We start from the raw sequence: 18879 nt of genomic DNA, 5'->3' as shown, positions 1-18879 counted from the left end.
AGTCTAAGGCTTCTAATAAGAATGACATTATAATGTTCACGCCGAAAAATGTCAGAAAATTGTTTGGAAATCACTGTTTCACTGTTACTGTTCACCAGAAACACTATAGCTCGCTGGAAAATAAAAACGTCGTCGGAATCTGATGTAAACTTGATGGGTAGGCTCGGAAAAGAAAGACGATTACATTGTCCAAAAGAAACTTTTTGAAATTCTGGCCGGAACAGCCCTTATGCGCCGCCGTATGGGACACACGCGCCGCTGGCGGCAAATCTCCGGCAGGCGCGTGGGGGCGCGTAGGTGAGTGTTTTCAGGTGGTTTTTTCTAGGGTTTGGTCTCCTATCTCTTGGGGACCTTTTGGTGGTGTTGGATTTTGCACAATATTGATAATTAGTGACTTTGACGCAAATAGTCACTTAGGTCACCGGAAAATCTCACGGTGAGAGTTCTTTCTTCCCCAATGTCGCTGGAATGACGCACAACGATCTATTCTCACCAAAGCTCTGATACCATGTGAGAAAGCACGGGAGAAAATATTCTTGATTAATATATTGACAATGATATAATGAGCCATATATATATATACATTCCCCACTTCTAATACATATGGAATTAGTGTTATTTACTACTATTTAACCATCAAACTAACAATGATAAAATGAACTAGAGAACACAGAAGGAAAATTAATCTAGTTAAGCCAACAATTTGTAGAAGTTAAGCAATTTTTTAACCAAATTTTATAATTGGAGGTGCTCTTTCATTAATTTATTTTTGCAATTTCTTTCATAATATAATTTAAATTTAAGCTTGAAAAAAAGGTAACTAGACAAAATCGAACATATTTGTTTATGTATTTGAATAAAAGACTTAATCAACGTAATCGGAGTAACAAAATTCTAATCGAATCGACCCACCCTTTTCATTCGGTCATTGTGGCTAGAGTAGATATACAATATACATAAAGAGTGGCACCCGCATCCTCTAAATCTTGAATCCGCCTCTGCTTCTATGTTGAGCGGAAACTTGAATTCAAGCCAATCCTTTTCATGTCTGTGTAGTAGGACTGTAGGGGAATATGTTTTATGAGAGGTCATGTGCCCAGAATATGTATTTGTCTTTTTTTCTTCTTTTTATTTTTATTTTCATTTTATTTTTTTGAGAAATTCCCTTTTTGTTTGTTTACTTATCTTTGTGCAACCGGTTAACCGGACAGGTCAAATCCAGTTAACGGTATTTACTATAGATCCGGTTAACCGGTCCGGATCGGATTGGCCCAGACCGGTATAACAGATACTTTCAATTTTTTTTTTAATTTTCTACTTTCTGACCGTTGGCCCAACGGCTGTTTTGCACATTTAACCCCTTTTTGGGCCAATTTTTTTTTTTTTAAATTGAACACTTTTTGTAATTACTAATTTAGCCCTTTGAAAAACTATAAATACACCCCCCTCCCCTTCTTCATTTCTTCACTCATCTCTCATTTCTCAAACTCAAATTCGCAATTCAAGTTAAATCATGCCCCGTACTTCTAGAGTGAGCTCATATGTTTGGGAACACTTTGAGGTGGTAGAAGAAAATGAAGAAGTTCACAAAGAAAAGTGCAAGAACTGTGGTCGAGTCTTAAATCTTCGTCCAAAGTGTGTGGGCACAGACTGTTTAAGGAGGCATATGAAGAGTTGTCTTGAGCGTCCTCCAGAAATTTGTATTTAAGTTGATTTGAGACAATTTGTGTTATTTTAAAATTATTAGACGTATTTATGCTTAATGTTTTAGTTTGTTAGATTAATTTGAAGTATTATTATGCATGAAAATTTAGTTTTACTCTTTTTTCATTAATTTACTTGTTAAATGCAAACTTCAAGTTGTAATTTTGAAATAAATGTAGCACTTGCAATTTATGAGTGCAATTTTCTCCTATCTTCATTGTATTCTTTATATTAATATAGCTTACAATAGTTATACAAAATACAAAAATAAAAATAAAAATTACACTAACCCGACCCCTTGTACCCGTAACCCTTACGGTTTATTTTTTACCCGGATGAATCCGAACCTGTTAAGCCTGGTAACCCCTAACCCGTAACCGGCCCGGTTCGTAACCCATACGGTTCCAACATTTCCCTACCCAGGCCGGCCCACCCGTTAGACACCCTTATTTCTTCCATTCTTTTTTGTTTTTGGGGTGAAATGAAATGGGAATTGTGTTTGGGAATTAGCTAATTTAAACTCAGAATACTATTTTGTTACGTTAGAAATCAAGAAATGCGGTGGAGTTTTTTATATATAGTTTTGAGATGAAATTTAAAGTAACTTGAGAATATTTTTTTCTTGATTCATCTTGGGAAAATGAAAAATATTTCGACAGATTTTATTGAATGTAAAAGGTACCTTAATTTAGATGGAAATTAATTTTGCTTCATTCTTATTGTTTATATGCTCTTGGCTTTGGTTCCTTCTTCGTCCATTCTCTTAGACGAGAATTAATTTGGTTGGTGGTTATTGGGGATATAATAAGTTATCAAAGATAGGAATGATAAAGAATATTGCCTCAGTAGTATAGAAATTAGTTGATTATTGCTTCATTTCCATTATTCCTCTAGCATCTATATAAGAGAAGTTTTGATTATAGTTTTGAGAAACAACGTCATTACGTCAGTATTTATATTTGATCGAGACATAATCACTTTTGAGAAAAAAAATAAACCTTAGTAGTTTGGCTTGTGTTAGAGGTGAAATTCGCAAATACTGATATGGATGTAATTTTCTAAAATGGGTTTAGTGAACTTAATTTGTAATAAATGGTTATTGAAATTAAAATTTACTAAGAATGCGGCTCATGATAACAAGGACAAAATCATTCCAAGACAAAATAGATACTATCAGTAATAACTATGAAGGAGAGTGATGAACTAGAATAGTGATAAACTGAAAAAGCTTTTTGCTATTATATTGTCACTGTTGCCCATCGTACAGTTCATCCAAATATCAATTCCATTTGATGTTCAAGAAGACTTTCTTATGACAATCAAAATATTAGTAATATCTATTATGCGCGAATTAACCGAAATGTATGTTGCTTACAAGTATTTTCTTTCTCAATATCGAAGATACTGAATTGCTTATCATCTCACAGATTGATATTCTTTTATAATCGCGTGAAGCACGTACAATTCACTAGTCTATATATATATAAAAGAGGGACATGAAAGAGTGATGTGGCATGTCTCAAAAGCTAGAAATCATATTTATCTTTTTTCTCCTTTTTTGAACTTTTCTCCTATTTTAATTTTTATCTCATTAATTAATTGAAAAGGCATGTGATGACCCAAAATGTCATCTTTAAATTAAATAATTATTTTAGTATTTTAAGACCTTAAAAAGCGGCATCAATAATTTTTTGACTTGCATGCGCAGTCCATATAATTTTCCGGAAGGTTTTTATGTGAAAAATGAATTAAATTGTGAATTAGAGCTTTAAAACTCAACTGAGTTGACTTCAGTCAACATTTTGAGCAAACGAACCCGGATCCAAGCTTTGACCATTCCGGTAGTTCCGTATCGTGATTTGGGACTTGGTGATATGCTCGAAAACGAATTCGGAGGTCCCTAACTCAAATTATCGCCATTTAACGGAATCTAGAAATCTAAGGCTAAAAATTTCTTAAGTTTGACCGGAGATTTGAATTTTGAGCAAATGACCCCGAAATGGAATTTTGGTGATTTCAATAGTTTCGTATGGTGTTTTGGACTTAGGAGCATGTTCGGATTTGGATTTGGAAGTCCGTAGGACAATTTGACGCATTTTGGCAAAAGTTTGAAAATAGAAGATTTTTGAAAAGTTTGACCGAGAGTTGACTTTTTGATATCGGTGTCGGAATTCGATTATGAAAATTGGAACAGATCCATTATGTCATTTATGACTTATGTGCAAAATTTGAAGTCATTCCGGGTTGATTTGATATGTTTCAGCACAAACAGTAGAAGTTGGAAGATTTGAAAACTCATAATTCAATTCAACGCGCGATTCGTAATTTCGGCGTTGTTTGACGTGGTTTGAAGCCTCGATTAAGTTCGTATTGTATTTTGGGCCATGTTGGTATAATTGGTTAAGGTCCCGAGAGCATCGGGTGGATTTCGGAAGGTTAAAGGGATGGATTTCGGACAAAAAAACAAGTTGCTGAAATTTTCTGCTGCAGAAGCTTTGGACAGCACTGTGCAGTCGTGGAGCCTTTCGGAAGCTTGTATCTCGACATCTGTAAGGAATATAAAAATTTACAAACATGAAAGTTGTAGCCCTTGCATCCTAGTTTCCATAAAGTTAAATTATTAATCATTTGGATAGTTATACAGAAAGTTATGATCGATTTACTGAAAGCTGGTCAAGCTGTTTTGAAAATTTTCTAGAAATTTCTGATGCGAGTAGGCTACTTTGGGAGCTTATATCTCGCTATCTATAAGGAACTGGGTGATGAGCAACACATCAAAGTTGTAGCTCTTGGTGTCTAGTTTCCAGAAAGTTAAACCGTTCATCATTTGGATATTTGTACAGAAAGTTATGATCGATTTACTGAAGGCTAGTAATGCTATTTTTTCTAGGATAGAGACGAAATCGCATGCATCAAATGCGATTATAAGTCTCAATTGACAAATGCAACTTGCCTGGACAGATTCTTAACCACGAGAGTTATCCATTTTTACTCATTTTTGAGTTTTGAGTCTCGGATTTAGGCAATTCCAAAGGGGGTTTTCACGACTTCGACTTGAGTAAGTGTTCTATATCCGAAAGTGATTATATTTCATAAATCCATATCCATACTCATCAATTATTTTGGATTTAGGTGTAAGAAATTGAAATTTTTGTAAAATCTTCAAAAAATGAATTTTCAAGATTTGAACATTGATTCAGAGTCGGATTTGAGTAAATGTAGTATGGTTGGACTCGTAATTGAATGAATTATCGTATTTTGTGAGCTTTGTCGTATTCCGAGACGTGGTCCCCACAGGCAAATTTTGGGTTAATGTCGGATTTTGTTGGAAAATTAGTATTTTCATATGGAATTAATTCCTATAATTAGTATTGACTGAATTGAATTAACTGTGGCTAGATTCGGATCGATTGGAGGCCGATTCGAGGGGAAAAGGCATTTCGGAGTAAGATTTTGCTCGGATTGAGGTAAGTAATGACTGTAAATGTTGTACTGAGGGTATGAAACCCCGAATTTCACATCGTTGTGCTACTTTGAAGTGACACACATGCTAGATGACGAGCGTGGGGTCGTGCACCGTTGGGGATTGTGAATTAGTCCATCCCGTATGACTGTTAAACCGCGTATTTGATTGAAAACTATTTGATATCATTGTGTTTTGGAAAGTATTATCATGTTTTGGGCTGAATGCCATATTTGGGCCTCGTGCCAACTGTTTTGGACCCTTAGCGGATTTTTCCTACTATTCCTCACTATTTTGACTTCATATTTGTACTCAGTCATGCTGTATTCTACTGTTTTCATAACTCAGCCATATTTACTCCGTTTTGATATTTTAAATGATATTTTGGGCTGAGCCTCATGTTTTATTGTTGCCCGAGTGGCATGAGAGATTTCTAACTGAGTGAGGCCGAGGGCCTGTGTTGTGAGGATACTATGGGATCGGGCTGCGGTCGCAACAGTGTTATACTGATTCATGATTTTGAGGTCGAGGGCTTGATTGTGACGCCACGAGGTGGCTTGTTGATATGAGGCCGAAAGCCTATTTGATTATGCCACGAGATGACTTGTTATTGCGCTTGGGCCGTAAGGGTCCCCTCCAGGAGTCTACACACCCCCAGTGAGCGTGGGTACCCAGTGTGAGTAATATGATGTAGCTCGAGGGGCTATTGTTGTTTCATATTGTTGCCCGAGGGGCTGTTCTTGATCCATGTTTTGCCCAAGGGGCGGTTCGTGATTCATGTTATGCCTGAGAGGCTGATTACGAGTGATTGTGAGGTAGCCCAGGGGGCTAGTTCTGTTGATATTATGCCCGATGGGCAATTTATGGTACATGTTTTGCCCAAGGAGATGTTTACATTTCTATCATTTTTACTCACTACTTTATCACTTGTTTGAAACTATTGAAAGTTGTTTTAAAAGGTTTTACTGAAACTGAGCTTGATTTACGAAATAAATGGTTTCTGTACTGTTTTTGAGAAATATACGATATTACTTGTAGTGCTATGACGTGAAATTATGTATTTTCTTACTGCTCAACTTTCATTTACTTTTATTACTTACTGAGTTCGCGTACTTACATTACTCCCTGCACCTTATGTGTAGATTCAGGTATTTCTGAACCCGATAACGGATGTTGATTGCTCAGTGGCAGAATTATCGGAGTTAGCAAGGTAGCTGCCCGACGTTCGCAGCCCTGCTCTTCTCCCTCTTGTCTTCCGTAGACTGTTTTTAGTTTATTTTCAGACTCTTCGTTATATTTAGACCTTAGTAGATGCTCGTGACTTGTGACACCCCGATGTCGGGCTTATATATTTGTTCCGCACTGGTTATTTAAACATATACTATAAGATTTCTTGTTAATTAATGGCTTAAAAATGACTATTATAGAAAAAAATGGTTAGATTTAGGAATTGTGTCGGCTGGCCTAGTTCCACGATAGGCGCAATCACGACCAGGTCTATTTTAAGGTCGTGACAAGTTGGTATCAGAGCACTAGGTTACATAGGTCTCACGAGTCATGAGTGGGTTTAGTAGAGTCTTGCAGATCGGTATGGAGACGTCTGTACTTATCTTCGAGAGGCTGCAGAACCCTTTAGGAAATTCCACATTCTTGAATTCTTATCTTACGACATTGATTAAACTTGAAGTATATTTCCTTGAATTCCTTCCACGCATTCATTTGCGCACATGAGCGCTCGGTATCTACTGTGCATCGACAACTTGTGATTCCCTAGATGAGGTGCGAGATGTGATTTCTGTGTGTGACGTTGGGCCAGTCTGGAGGACTTGAGGCCGAGTTTTGTCTGTGGCTTGAGTACTGAGATTTTGATTGTGTGAGCACGCGCATTTGGGATTTATATGTCCGTTTGTGTCTTTATTGGTGGGATTTGTGACTGGATAACTATGGGGCGAGTATGATTTGATTGCGAGATGTATTCAGATTGTTCGAATGTGACAAGAAGAGTTTGCTGGAGATGTAATAAGGACTATTGGGTGTTTGACTTCCGTCTTGAGTTGACGTATGACCTTGAGCTATGGGTGTGTTGAAGGACATCTCGTGTAGTTTAGTTGTGGAGTGGAATAGATCTTCATGTTGTGTTATGAGTTCAGACTAAGGGGGGATTAAGTGATTGCGTAATAGTATGATTATGGAAGAATGTAGAGAGATACTAGTTTGAGGATTAAGGCTAAGCAGGTGGGTTACCTCCTGCGGGGTGTGTCGAGGTTTGTGTGAACACTATGTTGTTCTGTAGTGAGTCCTCTTTTACCAGTGAATTATATGTGCTACAGTTTGAGTTTGGATCGCGTATGCGAGTTAGATTGACTGTTACGAGGCTGAATGCGAGATTTGCAAATGGTTTGAGGAATTATATGGGTTGTGTTGCATGAGCTTATGAAGGATTTAGCTTAATCTCATCCAGTTGGGGCAACTCAACCAGTTATTGTGGCACAGGCCGATGACATGCCTGCCTTGTCTTTTGAGGCTTTGTCGAGATTGGATAAGTTTACCTAGCTATTTCCAGTCCATTTCAGTGGTACACCTTCTGAGGACCCACATGATTTTCTGAACCGCTGCCATGAAGTATTGCAGAATATGGGAATATTTGAAAGCAATATGGGTTGATTTTACTGTGTTTCAGATGACGGATTCCGCCAAGAGGTGGTGGAAAGATAGGTATTTACTATACCCATTATAGTTTCGTCCGAAGATACAGACGTATTAAGAAGATCACCTAGTGAATCTTGTAGGGGTGCAATGGACCTTGACGTCTGGTTGATTTATATGAATTAAAAGGTCAACATTGTGGATTATCGGACGTTGTGACCCATGACTTCGTGCAAAATGAGGATGTCCACTATCAATGAATAGATCAAATGGTCATGTGTTATATTAGTTTTGACCTGAAATGTATATATATATATATGGTAATGAAAGGCTATATATGGTACTGAAAGGCTCCCCAATAATTTACACATATTTAAGGCCTGAGACATGCAGGGGATAAGGTTGGGACTTGCGGTATGTCTGCCTCTTTAATTATCTAATACTTCAGTATCAAGGAGTTAGAAAAACAACCTTAAATTTATTGAAGGTCCGCTTAGTGTGGAAGTCAAGGTTGCAAATTTTGGGGGACTTCAAAGGAAGCACAGTGGTTGACGATTTTTTGGACTATATAGTTTGTGCCAAGATTTATCTTGATGTAGGTATACTTTTGTGATTATTGTGCATAATTAGGGGAAAGAGTTACCCCAAAGAAGAATCGGAAAGTATATGAATAAATAAATTAGCTCAGAAGTGTTGAGTCAACATAGCAAAAGAAGAAATTAGCCGCTAGTGTTAGTGGCAAGCCTATGAAGAGGGTAGACTAGTCAATGCAACACCACCTACTGATCGAAGCCTACTCTGCACTATTATTGAGTAACGAGAGAGGGTCCGAGAGCTTTTACCCGATTTAGGGCCGGGATCAATTTCCACAGAGAGCTAGAATTTGGAGTCGGGTATCTATCTAGTTTAGAGTTGCATATGTGTACCAAATTGCACTTCTAATCATTTTTGGGGTTTTTGATTTACTTCTACTTTTATCAAACTACAATGGTAAATGAAACTAGATTAAGCTAAGAGTAAAACTAAAGAGGATTGTTCAAATGGTTTAAAAGCTACTAGGGTAGTGACTTTCGCCTAAGTGGTCAATTGACGGGTAATTGAGTTTAAGACACGATCGACATAATTGGGAAGTATGATATAACCTTTGCACAATATTACCCACTCTACACCTCTCGGTGGCTTGAGTGATTTTGCCCGAATTGACTTTCTCAAGACCAATTGGGTATGCAAATTTGCACAAGCAATCAAGGTTCAAGTCGGGTATTACTTTCTCGAGGTTTAACCCTTTAATTGCGGCTATCAATCTCTTGAGTACGCCCCAATTCCTTGTTGGACCAATTTTCGGAGACTTAGGCTCTCTTTCTCAAGAAGAGCTCAAGTCAGCTAAATACAAATTAGTGTTTGCAACCATAATTCATAAATTAACCATGAAATTGGCGCAAATATCAAACACCCATAGTCAATCTAGCCCTAAAATTCAATACCCATCAATTACCCACACTAGGGTTGAGACACGGCCCTAGCTTATGTGTCTAGCTACTCATAATTAAAGAAGAAAAGCAAGAAATAGATGAACAACTCATATTAATTAATTACTAAGATAAATAATAAGATTCAATGACGAAATGTAGATAAAATTGCCCAAAAATGGCTAAAATATTCGAACCCACGAGTGCAGCTATGTTCTAAAACTATCCGATACCCTAAAAATGGGAAAAGAAGCTATTCATACTAAGCTGAAAAATTTGGACAAAAATACCCCTGCGGGGCTAGTGCGGACCGCACAAAATGGTGTGCGGTCGCACTAGGGCTCTGAGCTTGAAAATCTAACTCTTTGAACTCGGGTACTGCGGACCGCAGAGAATGGAGTGCGGCTGCGGAGGCTTCTAGTGCGGTCCGCATAAAATGGAGGGCGGACCGTATTGGCTTGAACTCGGAATTTGGCAACTCTATGATCCTCCTTACTGTGGATCGCACTAAATCGAGTGCGGCCGCATTAATCTTAGTGAGGACCGCACAAAACCTAGTGCGGCCGCATTGCCTTTGTGCTTGAATGTGAATGTCATGCTCTCTGAACCTCACAGTGTGGACCGCACAGAATGGTGTGCGGCCGCACTGGCCTTGTTTTGTCTGAGCTTTGTCTTGTCTTGATACTTGTGCAAGTTTTACTCCTTTTGAGCTGATATTTGACTTCTTGTCACTTTGTTGATCAAACATGCAATCAAACACAACTTGTGAGCCTTTGAGACTATTTTGTACACATTTCTAATCAAAACTTAAGCAAGAAGGATTATAAAATGTATCAAAATCCCTAGTTATCAACTCCCCCAAACTTAGGCTTTTAATTGTTCTCAAGCAAACAAAATAAGAACCACCCCTCAAGAGAACATCCAAGAAAATTTCAGCTGTCCTAAAGTAACCTCATCTAGCATCAATTGGGACTAACAATTGATCTCAATACAAATGAATCATTAACAACTTTTACTTTTTGAAACTCCATGGATTAAGTGCGACACAGGAGCATCAAGAGTTGACTCAACACATCAAAGAACTCTTTCTATTACTTTGGTCATTGTGGAACCCAAACTCACACATTCTCAACTCTCCCTAAGCATACCTCACCTTTAGAATTGTGGCACTCAGAACGAGGTTAATAGAAATTCACTCATCTCTCTCAAGAAAAAGTCACAAGTCCGGCTCTAAGTACCATATGCTTGCCCCTTATGTGAGTCACCACTAATGTAAGCTTCATTCAACTCAAGATCATATAGGGCTTTTGTAGAGACATTATGATGGCTTTTGGTTCAGGGTAGGAAATACTTGGTCTAAGAAGGTTCCATCTCCCCTTAAGCACTTCATTTGTTTCATTTAGCACACTTTCAATTGACTCCTTGAGTCATTTCACTTCTTTCTAAGGGGTTATAGAGACATACTGTCATTCTTTCTTGTACATTTCAAACCTTTTCTCCTTTTTCAACTTTCCACACCTTTCATTCTTTGCTTTTCTTGAATCCCTTTTTATTCTCTTTTATATTGAACATTCTTTTTGTCCTTTTGCTTTTCTTTCTTTTTCATTGCATTTCCTTTTTTTCATTTTTGTGCCTTTTTACCACTTTGTTGCAATCCTCGTCTCTCCCCCAAATTTATACTTTTGCCATGTGCTAAAGGAAAGATAGGGTACCAAGAGAAGGTGTCTTTTAGAACGGGTAAAGGCTTGTATTATGGGTCTTGAAGGGAAAAGGTCTAAATCTCAAAAGGGTTGACTAGGGATCTTATCACTGATAGGTTATGGAAGTGTTCAAGCTATCATTTGGACCAAGGAGAGCCTATAATCATGTTTCAAGTCAAAATTCACTTAGGATTTTGCCTCACCAAACATTCAAGGCAAGTTCTAGACCAATGGCTCGAGACTTGGACTTGCAATGCAATTACTCACCATACAAGCTATGGGGTCGCTAAAGACATAGAGTCGGGGGACCACAATGACCTTAGATAAGATTTGAGCACACACTGATCCCGAAAAACCACTTGATGATTATTGGTCAATACAAGAGTCTCAAGGTCATGACTTTCACCATCCTAAACACAACAATTTATTTTTGACCATAAGATCAAAGGCAAATATGCTAAGCCCAAGTGAAGCTTTGATTGAGGCACCCTTAACTACTAACTACTAAAAACAAAAAAGAAAAACGGACTCAAACCCTTAAGAAGGTTGTCACGCCATCCATCATTGGAAAGATCCACCCGGTTCACACAAAACTCCACCTTTGGAAAGAATCGTGGCATTAAGAAAACCAAAGGCTTATTGCAAACTTTCAAAACAAGAAGCTACGAATCATAAATAAGAAGCGAAGAACGAAAAGTTATGGAAAGTAAAATGAATATATACAAGAGGGGATTTGTCGAATATACAATAGATGGGATGAATATGTACAATATAGCATAACTTTATATACAGACCCAAAGTAAAATAAAAGTGCGATAAATATAACGAAATGTTAAAATTATATACAACCAAAAGATGAAAAGATAAGAAAAGCATAAAAAGTATCAAATATATATACAATCATCCGAATGAATCCATAAAAGTAGGGCCTACCCCCTCAAATGAAAGCTGGCATTGTCCCCAATGCCAACTAAACTAAATAAAGCACCAAAAAGAGAAAGGGAAAAAGGATATAGGGACTCCCTATGGCCTATCTGTCTGCATGGGCTCCTGAGTGGTCCCTAGGTCCTCACTGTGCTCGGGAACCTCAGACTGGTTCCCTATGGCCTGCTGTTGTGCTGCTGGGACCTGAGCCTGAACAGGCTCCTAAGGTGCATCTTGTGGCTGACTGGATGTGGTCTCCGGAGGGTCTGCCAACTGGATGACTGCATCGTCCGCTCTGGGAATCATCCTCTTCCTCTTGGGAGGCCTCTAGGACTGCTCGGGCTAGGGATGAGCTGATGGTGCTGGGTCCTATAGTAATAAGTCCAAAGGCAGATGATCTGCCTTCATTCTGTCAACATTAACCCTCAGCGCTTTTATGGACTCCTTGGAGGCCCGTGTCTTCCTCAGCTTCTTGTGCTCCCTAGCAAGCTCCTTGAGAGCCTTGCTATGTGAATAATTGCCTTTGTGAGCACCTTCTAAGTGTCGAGGATTTTTTGCTGGTTGGCCAAAATCTACTTAAGAGCATCCTCTATGGACTGGGGGACCTGTGGAGGTGGAGGTTCCAACTGAGCCTCTACTGTGGTAGTGAGGGTCGACAACTTGGATGACGTAGTCTGCATCCAGTTTTTGATATTGAGAAGAGCTTGGCTCAGTCGGTGGGCAGTCACTGGATAGGAACGGGAAGAAGGGATCTCCGGGTCTGCTGAGGTAGAAGGGCCAGGAGGGATATTAGTGGAGGCGGAGGCAGGCTGAGCAGGAGCCACTACCACAACTGGCTCTTTAGACTGGCCAGTTGAAGCAGTAGTTGTTCCCTTGAATTTCTTGCTCTTGGGGTTATCATCCCCCTGCATGTTGTACCAAGAAAATGGGGCCTTCGCTTTGAACTTAATGTCGAATGGCCTCTTTTCAACTTTGAGGTCCCAGAAGTACATAGTCAAAAGCTGGGGAAAGGTATGTTTCTGTCATTCTTGGCACCCACAATTGTAATTATCCTCGGCACCATATTTCCCACATTGATTGGGTACCTCGCCATAATCGAAGCCACTAAAACTGCCCAGTGAAGAGGGAGGGAGTTGTCATGAGTCGTGGGGTCCAACCTGCTACATACAAATATTTCCCACCCCTTGCCTCGAAATTCAAACTACGTCTCAAAATCTTGACACCCGCAGTCAACCAATCGGGGGTGGTGCCCGGGATTGCCAGGTACTGTGCCAACCAGGGACGGATCTCCTCGCCCAATTCCATCTTTGTCATATATAGTGACTCATCCTCCTCATTAAAGCCAAGGTAGTCATTTATGGTTTTTCCATCAAATAGCACCTTCAGGTTTCACACCTTGGTCACTTTGGAGCCCTTTTTTATGTGGGCAACGTTGGTGTAGAATTCCTTGACCAAGTGCTCATTGGCATCTACACATTTATCCAGAAAAAGCTCCCAGCCAACTCTCTCCCTAAACTGCCTCCTCACATTGGGGTTGTGAGGTAGTAAATCTCCATCAACAAAACTTCGCTCTGGGATTAATTTCCTAACCGGCCACCATTTCTGGAATTTATGATACGCTACCTCTCTCACGAACCGGTCTTGCTACGCCTCCGGTTTCCTAGTTCTAGCAATACCCCCCACTTGAGATTCACCCCCTTCTCCAACTACTTCTTCTCCTCCTACTTCCTCCTCATCACCTATTGCACCCTCTCCGGATAATGAAGCTGTGGGAGAGGTGGAGTATTCATCTCCACCGCCTTCAGCTGAGCCCTCAGATGACCTAGAAAACACATTTACTGACGCTTGGGCAGCTGGGGAAGTGGGAGGAGTGTCTCTTAATCTGTGCCTCTCCGGCCAGCTAGGGATGTATTATGGGATTGAGTCTGAAGATATCTCCCGGGAGGGCTCGTACTCACCCTCAGACATGTCAATGGCCCTATTAGTAACTTTAATCATCTTCCTTATGTTTTTTATGTTTTGCCGGGCTTGAACAGTCAATCTCACCATTTTCTGTTACCCTCCCCGGGAGGATTCTCTTTTGCCTGGTTGTTTAGAACCTTTACCTCGTTGTTTCACCATTGTCTGCAAACACAATCCAATAAGCTTGTTAGTATCAATAGAAGCAATTAAGAAACAGAGTTGCAGAACAGGAAGGAAAAGTTGCAGACAGTTTTCAGAAGTCACACAGTGCGGACCACACAAAATGGTGTGCGACCGCACAGGGGTCAATGCAGACTGCACAAAAAGGCCATGCGGTCCGCACAGAGGTAGGGTTCAGACTACCGGCTCTCTACATCTAGGTAGTGCGGACCGCACAAAATGTAGTGTGGCCGCACAGGGACCAATGCGGACCGCACAGGGACCAATGCAGACCGCACAAAATGTAGTGCGGCCGTAGTCCCCAAAGTTCAGCTTTCAGGACAATTAGCAATGCGGTCCGCACAAAATGTTACTGCTGACTGCACAAGGGCACCACAGACCACACAGAATCGACTGTGGTCCGCACTGAGTGCCTAGCTATGGCACTAAGTTAGGGTTTCATAAATTTTGATTTTAAGCCCAATTTTGCACTTAAATAATGTCCATAAGTAATTGCCCATTGTTTTTAACTACCTAAACCTACTCTAATCAAAGAATTAATTACCCTACCCTAATCAATTGAAGTACAGGAATAATAGGGTGAAAGACAAGAAAAACAAAAAAAAGGAATGAAAATAACAAAATTAAAACAATTAAACAGCAGTAGAGTTACCAGATGTGAGATGAAATGAAGACTAACAAGTCCAAATGATTAATTACGAGCAACAGGGATGTGGAACAATGATTTTAGAGTGCTGAGATTCAAAGGTTTGAAAAATGTACAATGAGGCCTCAGGTCCTATTTATAAAAAAGAACATGCGGCCCAGCTTACCAACCCAGTGTGGACCGCGGTCCGCACTGCATAGCAACTTCCAAGTTTGAGGAGGCAACACACTGCGGTCCGCACAAAATGTCATGCGGCCGCAGTGGTCCACTGCGGATTGCACAAAATGTAGTGCAGCCGTAGTGGCAAACTTTAGAGAGGTCAACATTTCACCCTTCACCAGTGCGGCCGCATTGCAAAGTTCAGAGGCCTGCACACTTTTTCCACTATGCCTTGCACTGCACCAACATAATCCTGTAACATCTCACAACCAGTAAGCCCAAAAATCAATCCTACACTACAATGAAAATCAAATAAAACAAGAAGAAAAACACATGGGTTGCCTCCCAAGAAGCGCCTGATTTAACGTCACGGCACGACGCAGATTACCATCACATCATTTGAAATGAAGAAGGGCCACCACGTGGCTGTCATCAATTTTTCCCAACTAGTGTTTGATCCTATGCCCATTCACTCTTTAAATCAAGAGCACCAAACGGGGTCACACATACCACTTCAAAAGGTCCACTCCATTTTGACTTGAGCTTTCCCGGAAACAGACGTAACCGAGAATTGAACAAGAGAACCAAATCACCTACTTTAAACTCCTTTCCACGAGCATATTTATCATGAAGGTACTTCATCTTGTCCTTGTACAAGGACGAACTGGAGTAGGCATGGAATCGGAATTCATCAAGTTTATTAAGCTGCTCTACTCGAAGATTGGCTGCAACATTCCACTCAAGATTTAGCTTCCTCAAAGCCCACATGGCCTTGTGCTCTAACTCGATCGGTAGATGGAAAGCTTTCCCAAACACCAACCGATACGGAGACATACCAATCGGAGTCTTGTAAGCAGTCCTATAAGCCCATAGAGCGTTATCCAACTTCTTTGACCAATCAGTCCTATTTGCATTGACTGTTTTTGACAATATGCTTTTGATTTCCATGTTGGAGACTTCAACTTGACCACTTGCTTGAGGGTGATAGGGAGTAGAAACTTTGTGATTGACACCATACTTTGAAAGCAAAGTGTCGAAAGCTCTATTGCAAAAATGAGACCCCCCATCACTTATGATTGCAAGCAGAGTACCAAACCTTGTAAAAATGCTTTTCTTTAGAAATGCAACAACACTCCGGGCCTCATTGTTGGGCAAAGCCACGGGTTCAACCCACTTTGAAACATAGTCAACCGCCACAAGAATGTAAGTGCTCCCACAAGAGCTAACATATGGACCCATGAAATCAATGGCCCATACATCAAAAATATCTACCTCAAGGATGGTATTGAGAGGCATCTCATCTTTCTTTGAAATTCCACTCGATCTTTGGCATTTGTCGCATCTCTTCACAAAATCACCCGCATCTTTGAACAAAGTTGGCCAATAAAACCCACAACTAAGAACTTTAGAAGCCGTCCTCGCCCCACCATGATGGCCACCATAGGGAGAGGAATGACAAGCCTCCAAGATACTCAATTGCTCTTCCTCCGGAACACACCTTCGGATCACACAATCCGTGCAAATCTTTAACAAGTACGGCTTATCCCAATAGAAATCCAAACTATCCCGCTTGAGTTTCTTCCTTTGGTTAGAAGAGAGCTCACACGGGATTATACCAGTCACAAGGAAATTAGCAACATCGGCAAACCATGGCATATCATTCATCGACACCGAAAGGAGTTGTTCGTCGGAAAATGAATCATTGATCTTTAGGCCGTCACGAGGCCTCCCCTCCTCCTCCAAGCGGGACAAGTGGTTTGCCACTTAGTTCTCACTACCCTTCCGGTCCACAATCTCCAAATCAAACTCTTGAAGTAACAAGACCCACCGCATTAGTCTAGCTTTAGAATCCTTCTTCGTCATCAAGTACCGGAGTGCGATATGGTCGGTATGAATAATAACCTTAGCACCCATAAGATACGACCAGAATTTTTTCATTGCGAACACAATAGCCAAAAGTTCTTTCTCGGTCACCATGTAGTTCATTTGAGCATCATTCATTGTCTTTCTCGTATAGCACACCCAGATGAAATACTTTGTTCATTCTTTGACCCAAAACTGTCCCAACCGCAACATCGCTTGCATCATACATGAGCTCAAAGGGTAAGCTTTAATTAGGCGCGGTAATGATAGGAGTGGTGGTCAACTTATGCTTGAGAAGTTCAAAGGCTTGCATACATTTTTCATCAAACATGAACTTAACATCTTTTTCCAACAACTTGCACAAGGGATTCACTACCTTCGAAAAGTCTTTGATAAATCTCCGGTAGAACCCCGCATGCCTAAGAAAACTTTGAACTCCCTTGACAGATGTAGGGGTGGGGAGCCTTGAAATCACTTCTATCTTTGCTTTATCCACCTCAATTCCATGTTTCGAAATTTTATGCCCAAGAAAAATTCCTTCTTCCACTATAAAGTGGCATTTCTCCCAATTGAGGACAAAATTGGTTTCTTCACAATGGCCAGAACTCCATCAAGATTCTTCAAGCATTCATCAAATGAATCCCCCACAACACTAAAGTCGTCCATGAACACCTCCAAAATGTCTTCCACTATATCGGTGAAAATGACCATCATACGCCGCTGAAATGTAGCCGGTGCATTACACAACCCAAAAGGCATCCTAGAGATGGAAAAAGTGTTATATGGATAAGTGAATGTGGTCTTCTCCTGATCTTCCGGAGCAATCAAGATTTGGTTGTACCCAGAATACCCATCCAAGAAATAGTAGAAGGCACACCCAGCAAGTCGATCTAACATCTGATCAAGAAAAGGCAAAGGAATATAATCCTTGCGGGTCACTTTGTTCAACTTGCGGTAATCCATGCATACCCTCCAACCGGTGACGGTTCTGGTAGGAATCAACTCATTTTGTGAATTTGTAACCACGGCCATGCCACCCTTCTTCGGTACACATTGCACCGGTGAAGCCCAAGAGCTATCAGAGATGGGGTACACAACACCGGCATCCAACCACTTGATCACCTCCTTTTCCACAACTTCTTGCATTGCCTAGTTCAACCTCCTTTGATGCTCCAAGGAAGACTTTGCATCATCTTCCAGAATAATCTTGTGCATAAAGAATGCGGGGCTTATCCCCCGAATATCAGCTAAAGTCCATCCAATTGCTTTTTTCCGCTCTTGAAGCACCACCAATGTAGCATCAACCTGCATGTTAGTAAGACAAGAAGAAAGAATAACTGGCAAAGTAGAATTTGAGCTTAAGAACTCATACCTGAGGTGTGGAGGCAGTGGTTTCAACTTCAATACTGGAGGCTCCTCAATTGAAGGTGGAGTCTTTCTATTCTCGAGGTCCAAAAATAATTTCCCAGGTTCATAAAAATAAGAGCGCATTCCATGTAAAACATTCACGCACTCCACCCGGCTTGCATCCTCATTGACATCAAGATTCAATAGTACGGCCTCCAATGGGTCCTCCACATTGATCATTACACTGGTGTCATCAATTATCACTATTGTGATGAGGTCAACAAAAGAACACTCCCTTGTACTGTTGGGCTGCTTCATTGATTTTCACACATGAAAGACCACTTTCTTGTCACCCACCCGGAAGCTGAGTTCTCCTGCTTCCACATCAATCAAGGCCTTCCCCGTAGAAAGGAAAGGTCTTCCTAAAATGATAGGAACTTCATAATCTACTTCACAATCCAAGATCACAAAGTCAGCTGGCAAGATAAATTTGTCCACCTGGACAAGCACATCATCAATAATACCCAATGGTCTCTTCATCGTTCTATATGCCATTTGTAATCTCATAGAAGTCGGCCTCGGCTGCCTGATACCCCAAGTCTTGAAAACGGAACGGGGCATCAAATTGATACTAGCCCCCAAATTACATAGAGCTTTAGCAAAATCCGCACTCCCAATGGTGCAAGGAATGGTGAAAGCACCGGGATCTTCAAGCTTCGGGGCCATTGAATGCACTATAGCACTAACTTGGTGAGTCATATTTATAGTTTCACAATCCATAGAACGCTTCTTTGTGACCAAGTCTTTCATGAATTT

This window comes from Nicotiana tabacum, chromosome 5 (assembly GCF_000715075.1).
Source record: "Nicotiana tabacum cultivar K326 chromosome 5, ASM71507v2, whole genome shotgun sequence".
NCBI classification, from domain to species: Eukaryota; Viridiplantae; Streptophyta; class Magnoliopsida; order Solanales; family Solanaceae; genus Nicotiana; species Nicotiana tabacum.
The sequence above is the reverse complement of the archived record's forward strand: the minus strand, read 5'-3'. Positions refer to the sequence as shown.